Source organism: Lethenteron reissneri, unplaced genomic scaffold (genome assembly GCF_015708825.2).
Source record: "Lethenteron reissneri isolate LAM-NWPU_2019-01 unplaced genomic scaffold, ASM1570882v1 scaffold_1640, whole genome shotgun sequence".
Classification (NCBI taxonomy): Eukaryota; Metazoa; Chordata; class Hyperoartia; order Petromyzontiformes; family Petromyzontidae; genus Lethenteron; species Lethenteron reissneri.
In genome coordinates this window covers 1,977,579-1,998,455 of record NW_026891378.1, presented here as the reverse complement: position 1 = coordinate 1,998,455, position 20,877 = coordinate 1,977,579, and positions in this window count along the sequence as shown.

The following is a 20,877-nucleotide window of genomic DNA, read 5'->3' as shown; positions in this document are numbered from 1 at the left end:
GTGGTGAGGGTGAGTGGTGAGGGTGAGTGGCGGTTGTGAGTGGTGATTAGTGAGTGGTGAGGGTGAGTGGTAATGGTGAGTGGTGAGCGTGAGTGGTGAGTGGTAAGCGTGCGTGGTGAGGGTGAGTGGTGATTGGTGAGGGTGAGTGGTGATTGGTGAGGGTGTGATTGGTGAGGATGAGTGGTGAGTAGTGAGGGTGAGTGGTCAGGGTGAGTGGTGAGGGTGAGTGGTGAGGGTGGGTGGCGGTTGTGAGTGGCCGTTGTGAGTGGTGAGGGTGAGTGGTGAGGGTGAGTGGTGAGCGTGAGTGGTGAGTGGTGAGTGGTGAGGGTGAGAGGTGAGCGTGAGTGGTGAGTGGTGATTGGTGAGGGTGTGATTGGTGAGGGTGTGATTGGTGAGGATGAGTGGTGAGTAGTGAGGGTGAGTGGTGAGGGTGAGTGGTGAGGGTGAGTGAGTGGTGAGGGTGAGTGGCGGTTGTGAGTGGTGATAAGTGAGGGTGAGTAGTGAGGGTGAGTTGTGAGCGTGAGTGGTGAGTGTTGAGCGTGACTGGTGAGTGGTGAGGGTGAGTGGTGATGTTGAGCGGTGAGGGAGAGTGGTGAGGGTAAGTGGTGAGTGTGGTGAGTGGTGAGGGTGAGTGGCGGTTGTGAGTGATGATTGATGATGGGTGAGTGGTGAGGGTGAGCGTGAGTGGTGAGGGTTAGTGGTGAGCGGTGAGGGTGAGCAGTGAGGGTGAGTGGTGATTGGTGAGGGTGTGATTGATGAGGGTGAGTGGTGAGTGGTGAGGGTGAGTGGTTGTTGTGAGGGTGAGTGGTGAGTGGTGAGAGTGAGGGGTGAGGGTGAGTGGTGAGGGTGAGTGGCAGTTGTGAGTTGTGATTAGTGAGTGGTGAGGGTGAGTGGTAATGGTGAGTGGTGAGCGTGAGTGGTGAGTGGTGAGCGTGCGTGGTGAGGGTGAGTGGTGATTTGTGAGGGTGAGTGGTGATTGGTGAGGGTGTGATTGGTGAGGATGAGTGGTGAGTAGTGAGGGTGAGTGGTGAGGGTGAGTGGTGAGGGTGGGTGGCGGTTGTGAGTGGCGGTTGTGAGTGGTGAGGGTGAGTGGTGAGGGTGAGTGGTGAGCGTGAGTGGTGAGTGGTGAGGGTGAGCGGTGAGCGTGAGTGGTGAGGGTGAGTGGTGATTGGTGAGGGTGTGATTGGTGAGGGTGTGATTGTTGAGGATGAGTGGTGAGTAGTGAGGGTGAGTGGTGAGGGTGAGTGGTGAGGGTGAGTGAGTGGTGAGGGTGAGTGGAGGTTGTGAGTGGTGATTAGTGAGGGTGAGTAGGGAGGGTGAGTGGTGAGCGTGAGTGGTGAGTGTTGAGCGTGACTGGTGAGTGGTGAGGGTGAGTGGTGAGGGTGAGTGGTGAGGGAGAGTGGTGAGGGTAAGTGGTGAGTGTGGTGAGTGGTTAGGGTGAGTGGCGGTTGTGAGTGATGATTAATGATGGGTGAGTGGTGAGGGTGAACGTGAGTGGTGAGGGTGAGTGGTGAGCGGTGAGGGTGAGCAGTGAGGGTGAGTGGTGATTGGTGAGGGTGTGATTGATGAGGGTGAGTGGTGAGTGATGAGGGTGAGTGGTTGTTGTGAGGGTGAGTGGTGAGAGTGAGTGGTGAGAGTGAGTGGTGAGGGTGAGTGGTGAGGGTGAGTGGCGGTTGTGAGTGGTGATTAGTGAGTGGTGAGGGTGAGTGGTAATAGTGAGTGGTGAGCGTGAGTGGTGAGTGGTGAGGGTGAGCGGTGAGTGGTGAGGGTGAGTGGTGATTGGTGAGGGTGTGATTGGTGAGAATGAGTGGTGAGTAGTGAGGGTGAGTGGTGAGGGTGAGTGGCGGTTGTGAGTGGTGATTAGTGAGGGGTGAATGGTGAGGGTGAGCGTGAGTGGTGAGTGGTGAGGGTAAGTGGTGAGGGTGAGCAGTGAGGGTGAGCAGTGAGGGTGAGTGGTGATTGGTGAGGGTGTGATTGGTGAGGATGGGTGGTGAGTGGTGAAGGTGAGTAGTAAGGGTGAGTGGTGAGCGGTGAGGGTGAGTGGTTGTTGTGAGGGTGAGTGATTGTTGTGAGGGTGAGTGGTGATGGTGAGTGGTGAGGGTTAGCGGTGAGAGTGAGTGGTGATTGGTGAGTAGTGAGTGGTGAGCGTGAGTGGTGAGGGTGAGTGCTGAGCGGTGAGGGTGAGCAGTGAGGGTGAGCATTGAGGGTGAGTGGTGATTGGTGAGGATGAATGGTGAGGGTGAGTGGTGAGGGTGAGTGGTGATTGGTGAGGATGAATGGTGAGGGTGAGGGTGAGTGGTGAGCGGTGAAGGTGAGTGGTTGTTGTGAGGGTGAGTGGTGAGGGTGAGTGGTTAGAGTGGTGAGGGTGAGTGGTTAGGGTGAGTGGTGAGGGTGAGTGGCGGTTGTGAGTGGTGATTATTGAGTGGTGAGGGTGAGTGGTGAGCGTGAGTGGTGAGGGTGAGTGGTGAGCGTGAGTGGTGAGTGGTGAGGGTGAGTGGTGAGTGATGAGTGGTGAGGGGTGAGAGGGTGGTTAGTGGTGAGGGTGAGTGGTGAGGTTGAGTGGTGAGGGTTAGTGGAGAGTGGTGAGGGTGAGTGGTGATTGGTCAGTGGTGATTGGTGAGGATGAGTGGTGAGTAGTGAGGGTGAGTGGTGAGTGGTGGTTGTGATGGTGAGTGGTGAGTGGTGAGGGTGAGTGCTGAGGCTGAATGGTGAGTTGAATGGTGAGAGTGAGTGGTGAGGGAGGGTGGTGAGGGTGAGTGGTGAGGGAGAGTGGTGAGGGTTAGTGGTGAGGGTTAGTGTTGAGGGTGAGTGGTGAGGGTGAGTGGTGATTGGTGAGTGGTGAGGGTGAGTGGTGAGGGTGAATGGTGAGGGTGAGTGGTGAGGGTGAGTGGTGAGGGAGATTGGTGAGTGGTGAGTTGTGAGGGTGAGTGGTGAGTAGTGATGGTGAGTGTGAGTGGGGAGGATGAGTGGTGAGGGTGAGCTGTGAGTGGTGAATAGTGAGGGTGAGTGGTGAGTACAGTCAATATGCACTGCTGTAATCATTGCAGGTACCACCACCACAGTACGTACTGCTCTCATCAGAGCAGGTACCACCACACTCGGTATGTACTGCTGTAATCATAGCAGGTACCACCACAGCAGTATGCACTGCTGTAATCATAGTATATACCACCACAGCAGTATGCACTGCTGCAATCATAGTATATACCACCACAGCAGTATGCACTGCTGCAATCATAGCAGGTATCACCACAGCAGTATGCACTGCTGTAATCATAGCAGGTACCACCACAGTCAGTATGCACTGCTGTAATCATAGCAGGTACCACCACAATATGCACTGCTGTAATCATAGCAGGTTCCACCACAATATGCACTGCTGTAATCATAGCAGGTTCCACCACAATATGCACTGCTGTAATCATAGCAGGTACCACCACAATATGCACTGCTGTAATCATAGCAGGTACCACCACAATATGCACTGCTGTAATCATAGCAGGTTCCACCACAATATGCACTGCTGTAATCATAGCAGGTTCCACCACAATATGCACTGCTGTAATCATAGCAGGTACCACCAGTCAGTATGCACTGCTGTAATCATAGCAGGTACCACCAGTCAGTATGCACAGCTGTAATCATAGCAGGTACCACCACAATATGCACTGCTGTAATCAACGCAGGTACCACCACAATATGAACTGCTGTAATCATAGCAGGTACCACCACAATATGCACTACTGTAATCATAGCAGGTACCTCCACAATATGCACTACTGTAATCATAGCAGGTACCACCACAATATTCACTGCTGTAGTCATAGCAGGTACCACCACAATATGCACTGCTGTAATCATAGCAGGTACCACCACAATATGCACTACTGTAATCATAGCAAGTACCACCACAATAATAATAATAGTACAATTTGTAACGCGCACAAATTTGCAGACGTAGTGGCCACAACTCAGAGGCGCGGAGCCAAGCTCAGAGTCGCTCAAAAGCATGATTGTAGAGGTGAGTTTTTTAGTGTCTCTTGAAGGAGGCGATTGAGGTGATGCTGCGAATGTGCAGAGGGATATCGTTCCAGACTGTTGGGGCTGCCACCGAGAAGCGGCGCGTAGACATGACCATCCTGGATCTTGGTATCGAGAGGAGGTCGTGAGTCGCGCTGCGCAGGCATCTGCCGTGTGCTGAGCTGCAAGTTGTCAATAATGAAGAAAGATACGGCGGGCAGGCGGATATGAAGGCATTGTGGCAGAGGCAGGCGGTCTTGTATGTGACCCTACTGGCAATGGGGAGCCAGTTGAGAGCGCGGAGACGAGCTAGTGAGTCAAGGCGGGGATGAGTGTGGGCAATGACGACGCGTGCTAGGTTATTTTGTAGTCTTTGTAGCTTCTTTAGGTTGCCAGCGGAGGTCCGGACAAGGACGGAGTTACAATAGTCAAGGCGAGACCCAACTATGCAACATGCCAAAGTGTTGGCAATTTCAGTAGAGATGAGAGGACGTATGCGTCTAAGAGCCTTCAGGTGAAAGTTACATGAGCTGATGATATGGTTGGTTTGACGGTCGAAGGATAAAGTTGAATCTAGGATGACACCGAGGTAGCTGAAGTTGTCGGTGAACTTGATGCTGTGACCGAAGATGTGTATGTGTGCGGGGAGTGCTGCTGAATTGAGACGTTGCTTGGTACCTAACATGATGGCCACTGACTTTTTTGGATTCAGGGCTAGGTTGTGGGCAGTGAACCATTGTTGCACGGCGGTGGTACATTCCGAGAGCCTCTCGAATCCAGATGCATTGCTAGAATCGATGGCGGTGAATAGAATCGTGTCATCCGCATATGAGTGATGCTTAACACCGAAGCTTGCAATGAGTCGGCCGATCGGGAAAGTGTAGGCTGTGAAGAGCAGGGGACCTAGAACAGAGCCCTGGGGAACCCCGCATAATGCTGTTGTTTCAGGCGATGTGGACATGCCCACCCTGACTGAAAATTGCCGGTCAGAAAGGTACGAAGCCATCCACTTGAGTGCTGAGCCGCATATACCGAATTTGGATTTCAGGAGGGAAGTAAGGAGCGAATGGTTGATGGTGTCGAAGGCTGACGAAATGTCCAGACTTACAAGTGCAACAGTTGAGCCGGAATCAACGATCGTTAAAATGTCATCGAGCACCCTAGTGAGTGCTGTTTCTGTGGAATAGTTTTGACGGTAAGCTGGCTGGAAGTAGCAGTAGTTTGCAGAGGAGGTGACGTGTGGTTGTAGCTGGGCGAGGGCTAGTCGTTCAAGGAGTTTAGAGAGGTTCGAGAGGTTAGTGATGGGACGATAACTAGATGGGTCATCCGGATCTAGATTTGGTTTCTTTAACAAGGGAGAAACCAGGCCAGATTTGAGGTTGGACGGAAAACACCCCGAAGAGAAGGAGGCATTTGCGATGTTCCTGATCATGATGGCGAGTTCCGGAGCACATTGCTTGAACAAGGAACCTGGGAGCACGTCGAGTGGAGATGACTTCAAATGAAGTGATTCAATGAAAGCGAAAACGTCTTTTGTAGACACAGGCTTTAGCATAGTTAGAAGAGTGTCTGGGTTAGTGCTTACAATTTTAGGTACCATGAGCGGGGTACAATGGTGCAATGTGTCAGTAGACGTGTACGAGTTTGCGACGGCGATTAGCTTGTTGTTGAAGTAAGTATTAAAAGAGGTGGCAAGTTTCAGTGAGGCAAGGGGATCGCTAAGGTGAGGGACCATAGTGCTACCAGGATGGAGAAGATCTTTGAGGGTTTTCCATAGAATGCGCGGGTTTCCGGTTGCTTTTTTGATGCGTTCCTCAATGTGGGAGGAACGTGAGACAAGGATCAGTTTGTTAGTTTCCTGCAGGCGACTCTGTAAGCAAGTCGATCAGCAGATAGACCACTGCGGGATGCGATACGTTCAAGGCGCCTCCTGGTTCGCTTAGCAATGATGGCATCTCTTGAGAGCCAGTGAGTGTCGTGAGAAGACTGCCTAGCGGTTCGTGATTTTAATGGAGCTAGTTTGTCCAGCGCCGCCCTCATGTCAGCTTCTAGTTGGAGAGCGCAGACGGTTGGATCCGATGATGGGGATAACATTGAAAGCGAGTTTGCAAGGAGGTGACAAAAAGCAGAAAATTCGATACCCTTAAAATTACGCAAGTTGCGGGTGAATTTGATGGTGATTGGCTTCGGAAATTGGAGGGAAGAAAGTATGAGGCGGTGGTCGGAGTAACCAGTTTGGAAAACTCCCAGTGCAGTGATGCATCGGTGCTGGTTAGGTTCCAGAACCAGGTCGAGCATGCTCTCAACGTTTGTTGACGAAGCTCTGGTGGGGCCTGAGTTTGTGATGACCAGGTTATGGCAGGCCAAAGTTGACTCAAGGTGACTATCGATGGAGGCTGGGGTATTGCTGGGGCAATTGAAGTCACCTGTAAGCACGAGCCTGTGAGATGGGTTAGGAATCAGATATAGGAATTCCGAAAGCTAATTTACGAAGGTGTTGATGCTGCCGTCTGGAGGGCGATAGATGGAAATAATGGAAAAGCACTCGTTATTAGTAGTAAGGGATACGGACTGGACCTCGAATGTGGCCTGAGCCATTGGTAGATGGAGCTCTTTAATTTTCAAGTGAGCATTGTAAACGACCGCTAAGCCACCACCCCGCTGGTTAGTTGCGCGAGGTTTATGTAGAACCTTGTATCCTGGGGGCGCAACTTCCAGAGAGATAGCTGGCGGGGAGTCTTGCCTGCACCAGGTCTCAGTGATGAGCAAAAGGTTGATGTGGTGGTCCGAGATGGTGTCGTGATTTAGGGCTGATTTATTGGTGATGGAGCGTGCGTTGAGCAGACCGAGGCGGATATGTGAAGGTAGATGTGAAGATCCGTGCAGGTGAGGCGTCGAGGGAACAGAGGAGTTGGCTGGTTCGAGGTCGACCTGTGAACGGCGGCCCCTACCACCTCTGCAACCACGGTGCCGATGCAGTCTCCGACGTTTGCCTCGGAGAAGCCCAAGGACAGAGAGCGTCCTCAGGAGTGCGGGTTGCAGATGCAGATGATGAAGAGATGTTGCATGTCGTAGCACTATTATATCAGCCCGTGCTGCAACGATGGTGCGGATGAAGGGGCCCGGATTCGGGTGGACTCCAATCAGCGGCTCAGCTGCCCTGAGCAGCAAGTCGAGGTGTCGTTGTCCAAGCTCCACGCTGTCAGCAAGCACTTCCCCATACGTAGCGGATGCAAACACGCCCGTGTAAACACTCGTTGAGCGCGTACACGGGCGTACAGAACCACGCAGGCGGGGCGTACAATGGAGCAGCCAGAAGAACACGAAGTCCAGTGGATTAGCTGACCACGCTCTGTGCTCCAGCTCGCAGGTGGTGCAGCAGGATGGACGTACCTCGCAGAGCTCCCGTTCACTGGTGGTGCTGGGCAGCAGGCAAGCCAACTCTCTCGTGTTGAGGAGATGACAGTCTGCTTCACGTCCCCACTCGCTGATGGTGGTGAACGTTGGACGGAGCACGTAGATCTCCCACTTGCTGGCGATGCTGGGGCACGCCAAGCTCACAGTCGCTGATGGTACCAGAAGAGGTGCCTTGTGAGGACGTTGCTGGTAGAAACCGTGCCCGGGGCGGATGTTAAGCCGCGCCGCATGAACAATACAGCCAGCGTCCTCCAGCTTCGTGAATCGAAGCAACAGGCCTCGTTTACTCGCACTGCCCAACAGCTGTGCGATGCGGCAGTTAAGGCGAGTTGTGTGACACTGCAGTAAACGGCATTTGTCGGCTGTTGTAGCGCCGCGAGGCGTGTGCAGTGAACACGGAGGCGGGCGGGTTTGGGTGCAGGGATCGGCCGCCACCCAAAACTCGGGCGACGCCAAAGTAATAATGAAAATAATGAAACAAAATAAATGATATGAAAAATGTAATGGAAGATGAAAGTAAGAAGAGTGGTGGTGAGTGAAGAAGGACGTGGGTAAGGTACGAGGTGTGGTTACGGTTGATAAACTGTGAGAGCGATCCAGGACTGCAGCCAGCTGCGGCGCTGTCGCCATCTTCCTGATACATATGCACTACTGTAATCATAGCAGGTACCACCACAATATGCACTGCTGTAATCATTGCAGGTACCAACACAGTATGTACTGCTGTAATCATAGCAGGTACCACCAGTCACTATGCACTGCTATAATCATAGCAGGTACCACCAGTCAGTATGCACTGCTGTAGTGATAGCAGGTACCACCTCAGTCGGTATACACTGCTGTAGTGATAGTAGATACTGCTATCGAGTTGGTAGATACTGCTATATAGAGTTAGTAGATACTAAAACAGTCAGTATATACCACTACAGTCAGTCAATACTGCTACAGTCAGTATATACTTCTATACAGTCAGTACATACTGCTACGGTGAGTAGCTACTAGAGTCAGTAGATACTATTATAGAGTGAGTAGATACTGCTATAGATTTAGTAGTTACTTACTATAGTCAGTGGATACAAGTAGAGTCAGCAGATACTATTCAGTTAGTCGTTACGACTATATAGTCGGTAGATACTAGATACTACTGTAGGCCCAGTAAATACTACTATGGTCAGTAGTTACTACAGCCACTAAATACTACTACACAGTCAGTAGCTACTACTGGCTCAGTAGATACTACGGTACAGTCAGTAGATACTACTACAGAGCCAATAGATACTACTTACTCTGTTGTATGTAAGGTGTGTAGGTATATATACCTACGAGGGGTAAATACATTTTTTGAGGGGGGGGGGGGTTCACAATTTTCGGAAACCTTTTACATCAACTATTTACCCCACACTTTCTACAACTTTTTGGACTTGTGCAAGCCTCTCATATATTTGTTGGTATAGAAATGTACAAACGGCCCACCGAGCTTTCACAATACCTTAGTATATGTGTATATATATGTAAGGTTTTAAAGAAATATATTTTTCACCTGGGCAACGCCGGGTACTTCCGCTAGTGTTGCTATAAATGTTAACATTCGCAGCTTAAATCCAAAATACGTTCTTAAACATTCACCTCAGAATGCTACAGAGTTGTGTTACATTCTTAATCACGTAACTCTATCTGGACAAGTTGTAACCTTACACCACTGTTCCCTACCTCATAGCACAGTAAATGTAATGAGCACAGTGACTGTACTTCACGTGCCTGTACGCAAGAAGTAAAACTTTTACCTTATCCCGTGTCTCACCGCCTCGCTGCTTAGCAACATCACTGCCGCCAATCTGATGTTGGTTTCCCGCCAAAATCAGGGGTCAGAGGGTAGGTGGGCGGGGCCTGAGGGCAGGTGGGTGGGGCCTGAGGGGGGGGGCGTGTCCTGCGTGGGTCAGCGTTGAGCTCTGATGAAGCCACCTTTGGGTGTGGATGCAGGTCACAGTGTGATGGACCGCCTTGCTCCTCGGTAATGCAACGTGAACGTTCGTTTTGATAACAGATCGTCCACTTAACAAAGGGGGCCCTAAAGATGATCCAAATAACTACCGACCTATCTCAATTTTGTGCCCGTTGATGAAAATTCTTGAAAAATTATTGAACTACCAAATTAGCAGTTTCCTGTCCGACAACAGCGCAGGGTCGTCCCGCTGCGTGGCTGGTGGGTGAGTGGAAATGGCGGCCTCCACGCCGTGCGTTCCTGCCAAAATGGCGGCCGCGTGGTTCGCCAGTTTGGTGGGTAAATCCTGCGGTCGCGCCGCTGCCGCGGCGTCACCCCGCGGTCCTGGCTCGCCCGATGCCGGCTGGCCACCGTCCAACTTGGCGACCAGCTCCGCCACTGCACCCAGCAACTCTCTGATGTGGGCGCTTGTCGTCCGACGATCCTTGGCCGAAGACGGATCTGCTGGTCGGGCCCCGCAGCGCTGCTCCACCACCGGCGATGCTTCGACGGGACCCTCGGGGGCTGCCATCCCCGGGGCGAACGGCTGGACGAGAGCTGCGTCGTTGTCCTCCTCTCCAGAAGAGTGCCTAGCAAGCTGCCTAGGGCGTGTGGACATAGCGCCTCAAGGTAAGTCTAACCTCAGCTACAGCCACTTCTGGCACCAAATGAGTGGGTTCGAATAAGGCGCACACACTTCTTGGGAGGCAACACTATTTATTAACACCAACGGGTGACTCTTAACATTTTACATAGGGTGGTGACCACCATCCTACTCTAGCTAACACACACACTTCTCTAGCACTGACTCTCGAATACTCTAGCGTGACCCAGCCTGGTGGGCTACTGGCGGGTCCGCTGACTGGAGGCTTGACTCTTCTTGGCGTCTTCACGAGGCATCTTCCTTCTTGATATGGGCAGCCCCGAACATAGAGGTGAGGCCGCTTATATTGGCCTCGGCGTGTCCGGGCTCCACCCCTGCCAAGCGAGGAGCTTATATATAAGCTGAGTTGGAGGTGTAAGAAGAACGCCTTAACAAAGGAATGTGCATATCAAGAGGAATTCAGCATATTCATGGGAAATGCGTAGGAGGTGGGCGGGGGGGGGGTTCAAAGTCATATTATGCCCATGCATTATGCAGGATCAGCAGCACCAAAGGGAGGGGGCAGGGGGTAGCATTAACAAAGGGAGGGAATGTTAATAGTATGTAGAAGGAATGAAACATGTGAATGGGAGAACGGTGGCAGGAGACCCGCAGCGGAGCAAATAATGCATTCCCTGTGGAGAACACAAGATACAAAGTTAATGCCAGTGAGTGGACTGCGGTCTGAAAGTCACCGTAAACGTGAACAACAATCAGTTAAGATCCGAAATGGTTTATTACGTCCTTCCAATGATTGCTGAGCCAGAATCCATCTTCTCGTTTAAATTGTCTCTGTGTTTGTATATGTGGATCACCTCATGAACGAATCTCTCATGGTAGCCAGATGGCTTGCAGAGAACCTCTGTCTTGGAGAAGTCAATGTCATGTGAGCCCACTGAAATGTAACAGTGATCTGCCACGGCTGAGGTGTTTGTCCTACCGTGTTTCAGGTCTGCTTTATGTTCACGGATGCGGTCCGAGACATGTCGTTTGGTTTCTCCAATGTAACTGCTACCACAGAGGCAACTTAGTTTGTAGACGCCAGGGTACTGTATGTCTGGAACCACGTCTTTTACAGACGGGACCAGATCACGGATTTTATGTACTGTGTTGAATCGGACCTGAATCTTGTGTTTAATAAGGATTTTGGAGATATTTTTTGTGACCCCAGCAATGTAGGGTAAGGTGATGGTTTTGAAAGGCTCCTCAACAGGATCCTTCTTGATGGTTGGAGTGATGGCTTTTCGGATTGTGTAGTCGGAGTAACCATTAGCCTTAAGAGCTTGGCGTACGTGTTTGAGTTCACTGGCAATGTGTTCCTGGTCGGAGATGCATTGGGCTCTATGGTATAGAGTCTTGATTAGGGAGTTCTTCTGAGATGGATGGTGGTGGGAATCCGGTTAAACAATAATTCATTTAACTTTGAAAATACGAGCTGGCCTTCCACATGGCAGCCCCTGGAGCTGCGATGCGAGTCCATGAGTGGAGCTGTGTTCTCAAGCCCAGTGGATGCGAACTCTCATTCAGGAGCCTCTGCTGCTGCTGCAGGTGAGAGGGCTCTGTGCCAATAGCGACACTGGAGACTCATCGCTCACCTGCAGGAATGCGAGCGAGTCCCTCTCCTGCTCTAGAGCCTGACGGCGAGTGGCTGCTGCCTGGAGCTCGCTGATCTCACGCTGGTAGCGAGCGATCTTCTTCTTGATCTGGGACAGCTGCTTGCGCCCTTTTTGCTCCGCTTGCTCTAAAGCCGCCTTCTCATCTGCATCCAACGCTGCTCTCGCGCGGGCGAATCTGCCCGAGATTGAGGCCTTTTCGTTTGTCATGGTTCCCTGAAAAGAGAAAGAAATGCCACTTCTGTTCATTAAATGTCTGGTCCTTTGTGAAATGACATTCAGGTCGGTGTCACCCGAGTGCAACTCCAAGGTGTCCAGACAGTGATACGAGTCTGCAGCACTGAGGCCTCCTTCTTCCTCTGCCTCTGATCACGCCACTGTGCATTTTCACTTCCACACGATACGCCATGACTGTCGGGGGCTGTGAGGCAATGAAATAATCAAACACCATCATGAGTACATTTTGCGTCTGTGCCATTCCCATTGCGCAAGGCTATCAGGACAATGCTTTGTTTACCTTAGAGTAGGAGGCACTTTATTAACACGGCCGTAACAGTTCACACTTGGTAACTACGGTTCCCAGTCAGGACAGCTGGTAGACTGCCTGACTGGCGACGCCGAGATTGTGAAGACGGAGACGATGGTGAAGACTCCAGCAGCATGACGAGATCCCACTCCAAACGACAGCCCCGAGGTCCCCTCCCTGGGCCCCTATTATACAGATAGTCTCCGAGTTACGATGGTCAGACTTACGATATTTCGATCTTACGATGGCGATAGCGATACGATAAAATTGTAAAATATTTTAAATTTCGCGTGGCAGGCAAACGCAGCAGCGTACGAGGTACGATACTGTACGTTGGGACGCTGCCGGGATGTACGCATCTCCCACCTTGTGTGATGCCTCACTCTCAGCAGCGGTCGACGGAGTTAAGTTGTCTCGGTGTTAGCGTGTTTATAGGATTGTTTCCTGAAAAAACTTTCCACTAAATTGCAGTTCATATAGGTAGGCTAAGAATTTAATTTGTTTTTTTTTCCTTTACATTTTATTGTGCAATACAGTATTGTAATTAATAAATACATACAGTATATAGTTTATACAGTACGGTACTGTAAATTGCTCTGTTTTGCTAAATTATCACGATTCTTTAAGACTCCTGGGTAGGCTAGGCCATCTTCGACTTACGATATTTGTGACTTACGATGGGGTCGTCGTAACGCATCTCCATCGTAAGTAGAGGACTACCTGTACTGCCAGTGTGGCCTGGCTCTGCCCCCTGGCCACACCCCTTTCTGGAACCTACTAACGGGTTCTCGATGTGCCCCTTCTGTAACCTTTCCCCTAGATCCCTCTCTGGTCTATCACGTGACCTGCTGTCAGTCAGGGCTGCTGTGAGCTGCAGATCACTTTCCTTGTCAGCAGCCAGCGCTATGCTGCTATGTGACCGATTCTACGTCACTACACTAGTGTAGGGTATAGTAGTGTAGTGTATAGTAGTGTAGTGTATAAAAGTGTAGTGTATAGTAGTGTAGTGTATAGTAGTGTAGTGTATAGTAGTGTATAGTAGTGTATGGTGTAGTGTATAGTAGTGTAGTGTATAGTAGTGTATAATCTATATATATAAAATCGTGAATCTGTCTGTCTGTCTGTGTGTCTGTGTGTCTCCGGACCATACGCACTTTCATTGGACGCCGGTTGCCCCTGCCAACGGCTAGCGACGCCTTCGCCGCTTTCATTGGACCTGGCAACGGCTAGCGACGCCTTCGCCAAGGGCTGCACTTTCATTGGACGGCGGTTGCCCCTGCCAACGGCTAGCCACGCCTTCGCCACTTTCATAGGCTCCATAATTAATTAAATAATAGCCATTACACAGTATTGTTGGAGCGCTGAGGGGGGGGGGGAAGGAACGCCACCAGTACCCTGCCTCTGCCGGGTGCCCAATTTTGGCGAGGCCGCAGGCTCTGCACGCTACTAGGCCTCGACACCCACCACGCCACTCTGAGGTAAATTCATCAAAGTTTTTCGTACTCTTCACTCCACCCCCACCACAATGTGTGCAATTAATATTACTTTTAAACCCAACGCGCCAACAATCGATTACTTAAATGTTCACTGTACAAATAGTCATTAAGCTGGGTCAGCGTACTGCCAGTCTATCATGTACACTCTAGCCTGCTTATGAAGCTGAGTGCGTGTACTGGCAGTCTATAATGTGGACTGTTGCCTGCTTATTATAATCGATTCTTTATATGTTCTTTGTACAAATAGTCATTAAGCTGGTTGAGCGCCCCCAGTTCGATTCCAACTCACGCCCACCACCGCTGACGATTATTTGAAACGGACCTGGGCCTCCCCTAGGTCGACTCAGCCTCAAACGCGTAACTTCTGTCGTGTGTGAACATCGTCACTGGGGAGACAAAGGCGGCCGGGCATCGTGGATCCAAGTCCCGGGCGAAGCCGGGTCATGTCTATGTGTGTATGTGTTTATGTGTATGTCTGTGTGTCTGTATGTATGTGTGTATGTATGCGTGTGCATGTGTTTGTGTGTATGTATGTGTGTTATGTGTCTGTGTGTCTGCATGTATGTGTGTGTGTATTGTGTATGTGTTTGTATGTGTTTGTGTGTTTACGCTCGCATTACACAAATGTGTTGCAGGTCTAAGGCGTTCCTTGCGCAGCATTGCCGCTTTATTATTTCAGTCGTTTACTGCCGTACGCACCCTAAAAGTCGTGTGTGTCTGCAGCAAGCGCGTGTATGTGTACCTATGGACGCGCGAGCGTGTGTTGTGTAGGGGGAACGGTAGTGTAGTGCTTAGCGTGCTGCCTGTGTCTGTGTGTGTGTGTCTGTGTGTGTGTGTCTGTGTGTGTGTCTGTGTGTGTGCGTGTGTGGTGTGTGGGGAGCGGTAATGTAGTGCTTAGCGTGCTGTCTGTGTGTGTGTGTGTCTGTCTGTGTGTGTCTGCGTGTGTCTGTGTGTGTGTCTGTGTGTGTGTCTGTGCGTGTGTGGTGTGTGAGGATCGGTGGGTGTAGTGCTTAACGCTACGCTGCGCTACCAACCCGGCGAACCCAGTTCGATTCCCGCTCACGGCCACCACCGGTGACCATTATTTGAACCTCCCCTAGGTCGACTCTGCCTCAAACGAGTAACTGCTGTGGCGTATTAACATCGCCACTGGGGAGACAAAGGCGGCCGGCCGTGGTGGATACAAGTCCCGGGCGAAGCCGGGTAGTACAGCTAGTAGTGTAGTGTATAATAGTGTTTAGTAGTGTAGTGCAGAACCCCTCCCCAACGATCACCTCTGTTAACGACTAATCGCTTAACGACGGGTCTCCATTGACCATTCCCCTGTTGACGACGGGCTGTTGTCGGTATTTGTTTACAATATTATTAGTATTAATATTATTAGTGTATTCATATCCATTGTTTAAATACTATAAAGTACGTTTTTTGGGTGACAAAGGGTAACTTTCGAAGCTATCAGAACAAATTAAGCCTTTAACGGGTATTTCATAGACACACTTAACGACCAAATCACTTAACGATCGATTTCGTGGGACAAATTAACATCGTTAGGAGGAGGGGTTCTACTGCACGAGGGGCTGGGGTGGTCGTCGTTCACTGGGGCCGGGTGGCGGGGGGGTGGGGGGCTCCTGCAGAGGAGCGGCTGCTGTGGTGTGGGCGAGTCGGTGCCCGGTGCTGCTGGTGCGTGGAGCAGCTGTGTGCGGTGCTGCCGTGTGGGCGTGGCAGTGACCAAGACTGCGGCTGAGTAGAGGCGCTCAGAGCGCTGTTGAGATAAACCAACCAAGTCACGAGGCTGCGGCTGCATGGATCCATTAAAGGGCGCCGTTGTGTGCGAGCTAAGGTTGAGGTTTATGCTGCTTTGAATCTTTGGAGTGCTGCACTACCGTTGGGTCCTGGGTGGGATCCCTGAGGCTGCAAGCGACCTCGAGAGTGAATGTTGCGCACCAAGCTGGTGGGCTTCTGCCGCGTTGCCTCGTTGCCTCGTCACCCAGAAACGGAGCGAGCGTCAGGGTTGTGGTGCGAACGGTCGTCGCGGAGTTCTGTGCTCATCGAGGCGCTGTGGGGTCGCCATGTTAAGCCGGTGGACTTACGGGGTTATGTAAATGTACGCTGTTACTGTTGCCGAGACTTTTGAAGAGTTGGTTGCACTTGGTTGTCAATAAATTATTATCCGCCACAGTTGGTTTACGTCCTTGAGCAAAGTGTTTCAATAGTGCATCACGAATCGAGATGTGGTTATTCAATTCCAAATCTTGTTAAGTTTCTCTGTATTCCTGAGCCAGTTAATGTCCTTGTTTTTGTCGCAATTAAAACAATGTTGAAAAATCCGCGCTGGTGCCATATAACAAAATTTATTGTGGGAATTTCAGGGCAAAGAAAATGGATCCGAACTGCGTTTTCTTGCCTTTGTACTGATCATGTTTTAGTGTTCTCTGGTCTACAGCACTGGTGGTGAGACTAGGCCATATAGAAGGCTGCTGTCTCTGGTGTAGGCCAATCAGTTTCAAATACAATGCCTATATAATTATCACAGCATGTTTTGTTTGCATTCATCACAATCACTGTGTGTGGTTACTGCAGACATTATTCTTTGCTAAAGTTTCTGTTTAGTGTTTCAACATCTTAACACAACTCCTGCTTTATTGCCAGAAAGGGTAACACTTATTCTCATACAGTGATCCCTCGTTTATCGCGGTTAATGGGGACCGGAACCCCCCGCGATAAGTGAAAATCCGCGAAGTAGGATTGGCCCCCCTTGGAATTTCCGTATATGTGTGTGTGGGTACCAGAATGTTTAAAATATGTATATTTATACATTATATATATTTTACTTAAATATATCTATATATATAAAATCGTGAATCTGTCTGTCTGTCTGTGTGTCTGTGTGTCTCCAGACCATACGCACTTTCATTGGACGCCGGTTGCCCCTGCCAACGGCTAGCGACGCCTTCGCCGCTTTCATTGGACCTGGCAACGGCTAGCGACGCCTTCGCCAAGGGCTGCACTTTCATTGGACGGCGGTTGCCCCTGCCAACGGCGAGCCACGCCTTCGCCACTTTCATAGGCTCCGTAATTAATTAAATAATAGCCATTTAACAGTATTGTTGGAGCGCTGAGGGGGGGGGAAGGAACGCCACCCGTACCCTGCCTCTGCCGGGTGCCCAATTTTGGCGAGGCCGCAGGCTCTGCACGCTACTAGGCCTCGACACCCACCACGCCACTCTGAGGTAAATTCATCAAAGTTTTTCGTACTCTTCACTCCACCCCCACCACAATGTGTGCAATTAATATTACTTTTAAACCCAACGCGCCAACAATCGATTACTTAAATGTTCACTGTACAAAGTCATTAAGCTGGGTCAGCGTACTGCCAGTCTATCATGTACACTCTAGCCTGCTTATGAAGCTGAGTGCGTGTACTGGCAGTCTATAATGTGGACTGTTGCCTGCTTATTATAATCGATTCTTTATATGTTCTTTGTACAAATAGTCATCAAGCTGGTTGAGCGCCCCCAGTTCGATTCCAACTCACGCCCACCACCGCTGACGATTATTTGAAACGGACCTGGGCCTCCCCTAGGTCGACTCAGCCTCAAACGCGTAACTTCTGTCGTGTGTGAACATCGTCACTGGGGAGACAAAGGCGGCCGGGCATCGTGGATCCAAGTCCCGGGCGAAGCCGGGTCATGTCTATGTGTGTATGTGTTTATGTGTATGTCTGTGTGTCTGTATGTATGTGTGTATGTATGCGTGTGCATGTGTTTGTGTGTATGTATGTGTGTTATGTGTCTGTGTGTCTGCATGTATGTGTGTGTGTATTGTGTATGTGTTTGTATGTGTTTGTGTGTTAACGCTCGCATTACACAAATGTGTTGCAGGTCTAAGGCGTTCCTTGCGCAGCATTGCCGCTTTATTATTTCAGTCGTTTACTGCCGTACGCACCCTAAAAGTCGTGTGTGTCTGCAGCAAGCGCGTGTATGTGTACCTATGGACGCTCGAGCGTGTGTTGTGTAGGGGGAACGGTAGTGTAGTGCTTAGCGTGCTGCCTGTGTCTGTGTGTGTGTGTCTGTGTGTGTGTGTCTGTGTGTGTGTCTGTGTGTGTGCGTGTGTGGTGTGTGGGGAGCGGTAATGTAGTGCTTAGCGTGCTGTCTGTGTGTGTGTGTGTCTGTCTGTGTGTGTCTGCGTGTGTCTGTGTGTGTGTCTGTGTGTGTGTCTGTGCGTGTGTGGTGTGTGAGGATCGGTGGGTGTAATGCTTAACGCTACGCTGCGCTACCAACCCGGCGAACCCAGTTCGATTCCCGCTCACGGCCACCACCGGTGACCATTATTTGAACCTCCCCTAGGTCGACTCTGCCTCAAACGAGTAACTGCTGTGGCGTATTAACATCGCCACTGGGGAGACAAAGGCGGCCGGCCGTGGTGGATACAAGTCCCGGGCGAAGCCGGGTAGTACAGCTAGTAGTGTAGTGTATAATAGTGTTTAGTAGTGTAGTGCAGAACCCCTCCCCAACGATCACCTCTGTTAACGACTAATCGCTTAACGACGGGTCTCCATTGACCATTCCCCTGTTGACGACGGGCTGTTGTCGGTATTTGTTTACAATATTATTAGTATTAATATTATTAGTGTATTCATATCCATTGTTTAAATACTATAAAGTACGTTTTTTGGGTGACAAAGGGTAACTTTCGAAGCTATCAGAACAAATTAAGCCTTTAACGGGTATTTCATAGACACACTTAACGACCAAATCACTTAACGATCGATTTCGTGGGACAAATTAACATCGTTAGGAGGAGGGGTTCTACTGCACGAGGGGCTGGGGTGGTCGTCGTTCACTGGGGCCGGGTGGCGGGGGGGTGGGGGGCTCCTGCAGAGGAGCGGCTGCTGTGGTGTGGGCGAGTCGGTGCCCGGTGCTGCTGGTGCGTGGAGCAGCTGTGTGCGGTGCTGCCGTGTGGGCGTGGCAGTGACCAAGACTGCGGCTGAGTAGAGGCGCTCAGAGCGCTGTTGAGATAAACCAACCAAGTCACGAGGCTGCGGCTGCATGGATCCATTAAAGGGCGCCGTTGTGTGCGAGCTAAGGTTGAGGTTTATGCTGCTTTGAATCTTTGGAGTGCTGCACTACCGTTGGGTCCTGGGTGGGATCCCTGAGGCTGCAAGCGACCTCGAGAGTGAATGTTGCGCACCAAGCTGGTGGGCTTCTGCCGCGTTGCCTCGTTGCCTCGTCACCCAGAAACGGAGCGAGCGTCAGGGTTGTGGTGCGAACGGTCGTCGCGGAGTTCTGTGCTCATCGAGGCGCTGTGGGGTCGCCATGTTAAGCCGGTGGACTTACGGGGTTATGTAAATGTACGCTGTTACTGTTGCCGAGACTTTTGAAGAGTTGGTTGCACTTGGTTGTCAATAAATTATTATCCGCCACAGTTGGTTTACGTCCTTGAGCAAAGTGTTTCAATAGTGCATCACGAATCGAGATGTGGTTATTCAATTCCAAATCTTGTTAAGTTTCTCTGTATTCCTGAGCCAGTTAATGTCCTTGTTTTTGTCGCAATTAAAACAATGTTGAAAAATCCGCGCTGGTGCCATATAACAAAATTTATTGTGGGAATTTCAGGGCAAAGAAAATGGATCCGAACTGCGTTTTCTTGCCTTTGTACTGATCGTGTTTTAGTGTTCTCTGGTCTACAACACTGGTGGTGAGACTAGGCCATATAGAAGGCTGCTGTCTCTGGTGTGGGCCAATCAGTTTCAAATACAATGCCTATATAATTATCACAGCATGTTTTGTTTGCATTCATCACAATCACTGTGTGTGGTTACTGCAGACATTATTCTTTGCTAAAGTTTCTGTTTAGTGTTTCAACATCTTAACACAACTCCTGCTTTATTGCCAGAAAGGGTAACACTTATTCTCATACAGTGATCCCTCGTTTATCGCGGTTAATGGGGACCGGAACCCCCCGCGATAAGTGAAAATCCGCGAAGTAGGATTGGCCCCCCTAGGAATTTCCGTATATGTGTGTGTGGGTACCAGAATGTTTAAAATATGTATATTTATACATTATATATATTTTACTTAAATATATCTATATATATAAAATCGTGAATCTGTCTGTCTGTCTGTGTGTCTGTGTGTCTCCAGACCATACGCACTTTCATTGGACGCCGGTTGCCCCTGCCAACGGCTAGCGACGCCTTCGCCGCTTTCATTGGACCTGGCAACGGCTAGCGACGCCTTCGCCAAGGGCTGCACTTTCATTGGACGGCGGTTGCCCCTGCCAACGGCTAGCCACGCCTTCGCCACTTTCATAGGCTCCGTAATTAATTAAATAATAGCCATTACACAGTATTGTTGGAGCGCTGAGGGGGGGGGAAGGAACGCCACCCGTACCCTGCCTCTGCCGGGTGCCCAATTTTGGCGAGGCCGCAGGCTCTGCACGCTACTAGGCCTCGACACCCACCACGCCACTCTGAGGTAAATTCATCAAAGTTTTTCGTACTCTTCACTCCACCCCCACCACAATGTGTGCAATTAATATTACTTTTAAACCCAACGCGCCAACAATCGATTACTTAATTTTTCACTGTACAAATAGTCATTAAGCTGGGTCAGCGTACTGCCAGTCTATCATGTACACTCTAGCCTGCTTATGAAGCTGAGTGCGTGTACTGGCAGTCTATAATGTGGACTGTTGCCTGCTTATTATAATCGATTCTTTATATGTTCTTTGTACAAATAGTCATTAAGCTGGTTGAGCGCCCCCAGTTCGATTCCAACTCACGCCCACCACCGCTGACGATTATTTGAAACGGACCTGGGCCTCCCCTAGGTCGACTCAGCCTCAAACGCGTAACTTCTGTCGTGTGTGAACATCGTCACTGGGGAGACAAAGGCGGCCGGGCATCGTGGATCCAAGTCCCGGGCGAAGCCGGGTCATGTCTATGTGTGTATGTGTTTATGTGTATGTCTGTGTGTCTGTATGTATGTGTGTATGTATGCGTGTGCATGTGTTTGTGTGTATGTATGTGTGTGTCTATGTATGTGTGTGTATGTGTTTCTGTGTATGTATGTGTGTGTATGTATGTGTGTTATGTGTCTGTCTGTGTGTCTGCATGTATGTGTGTGTGTATTGTGTATGTGTTTGTATGTGTTTGTGTGTTTACGCTCGCATTACACAAA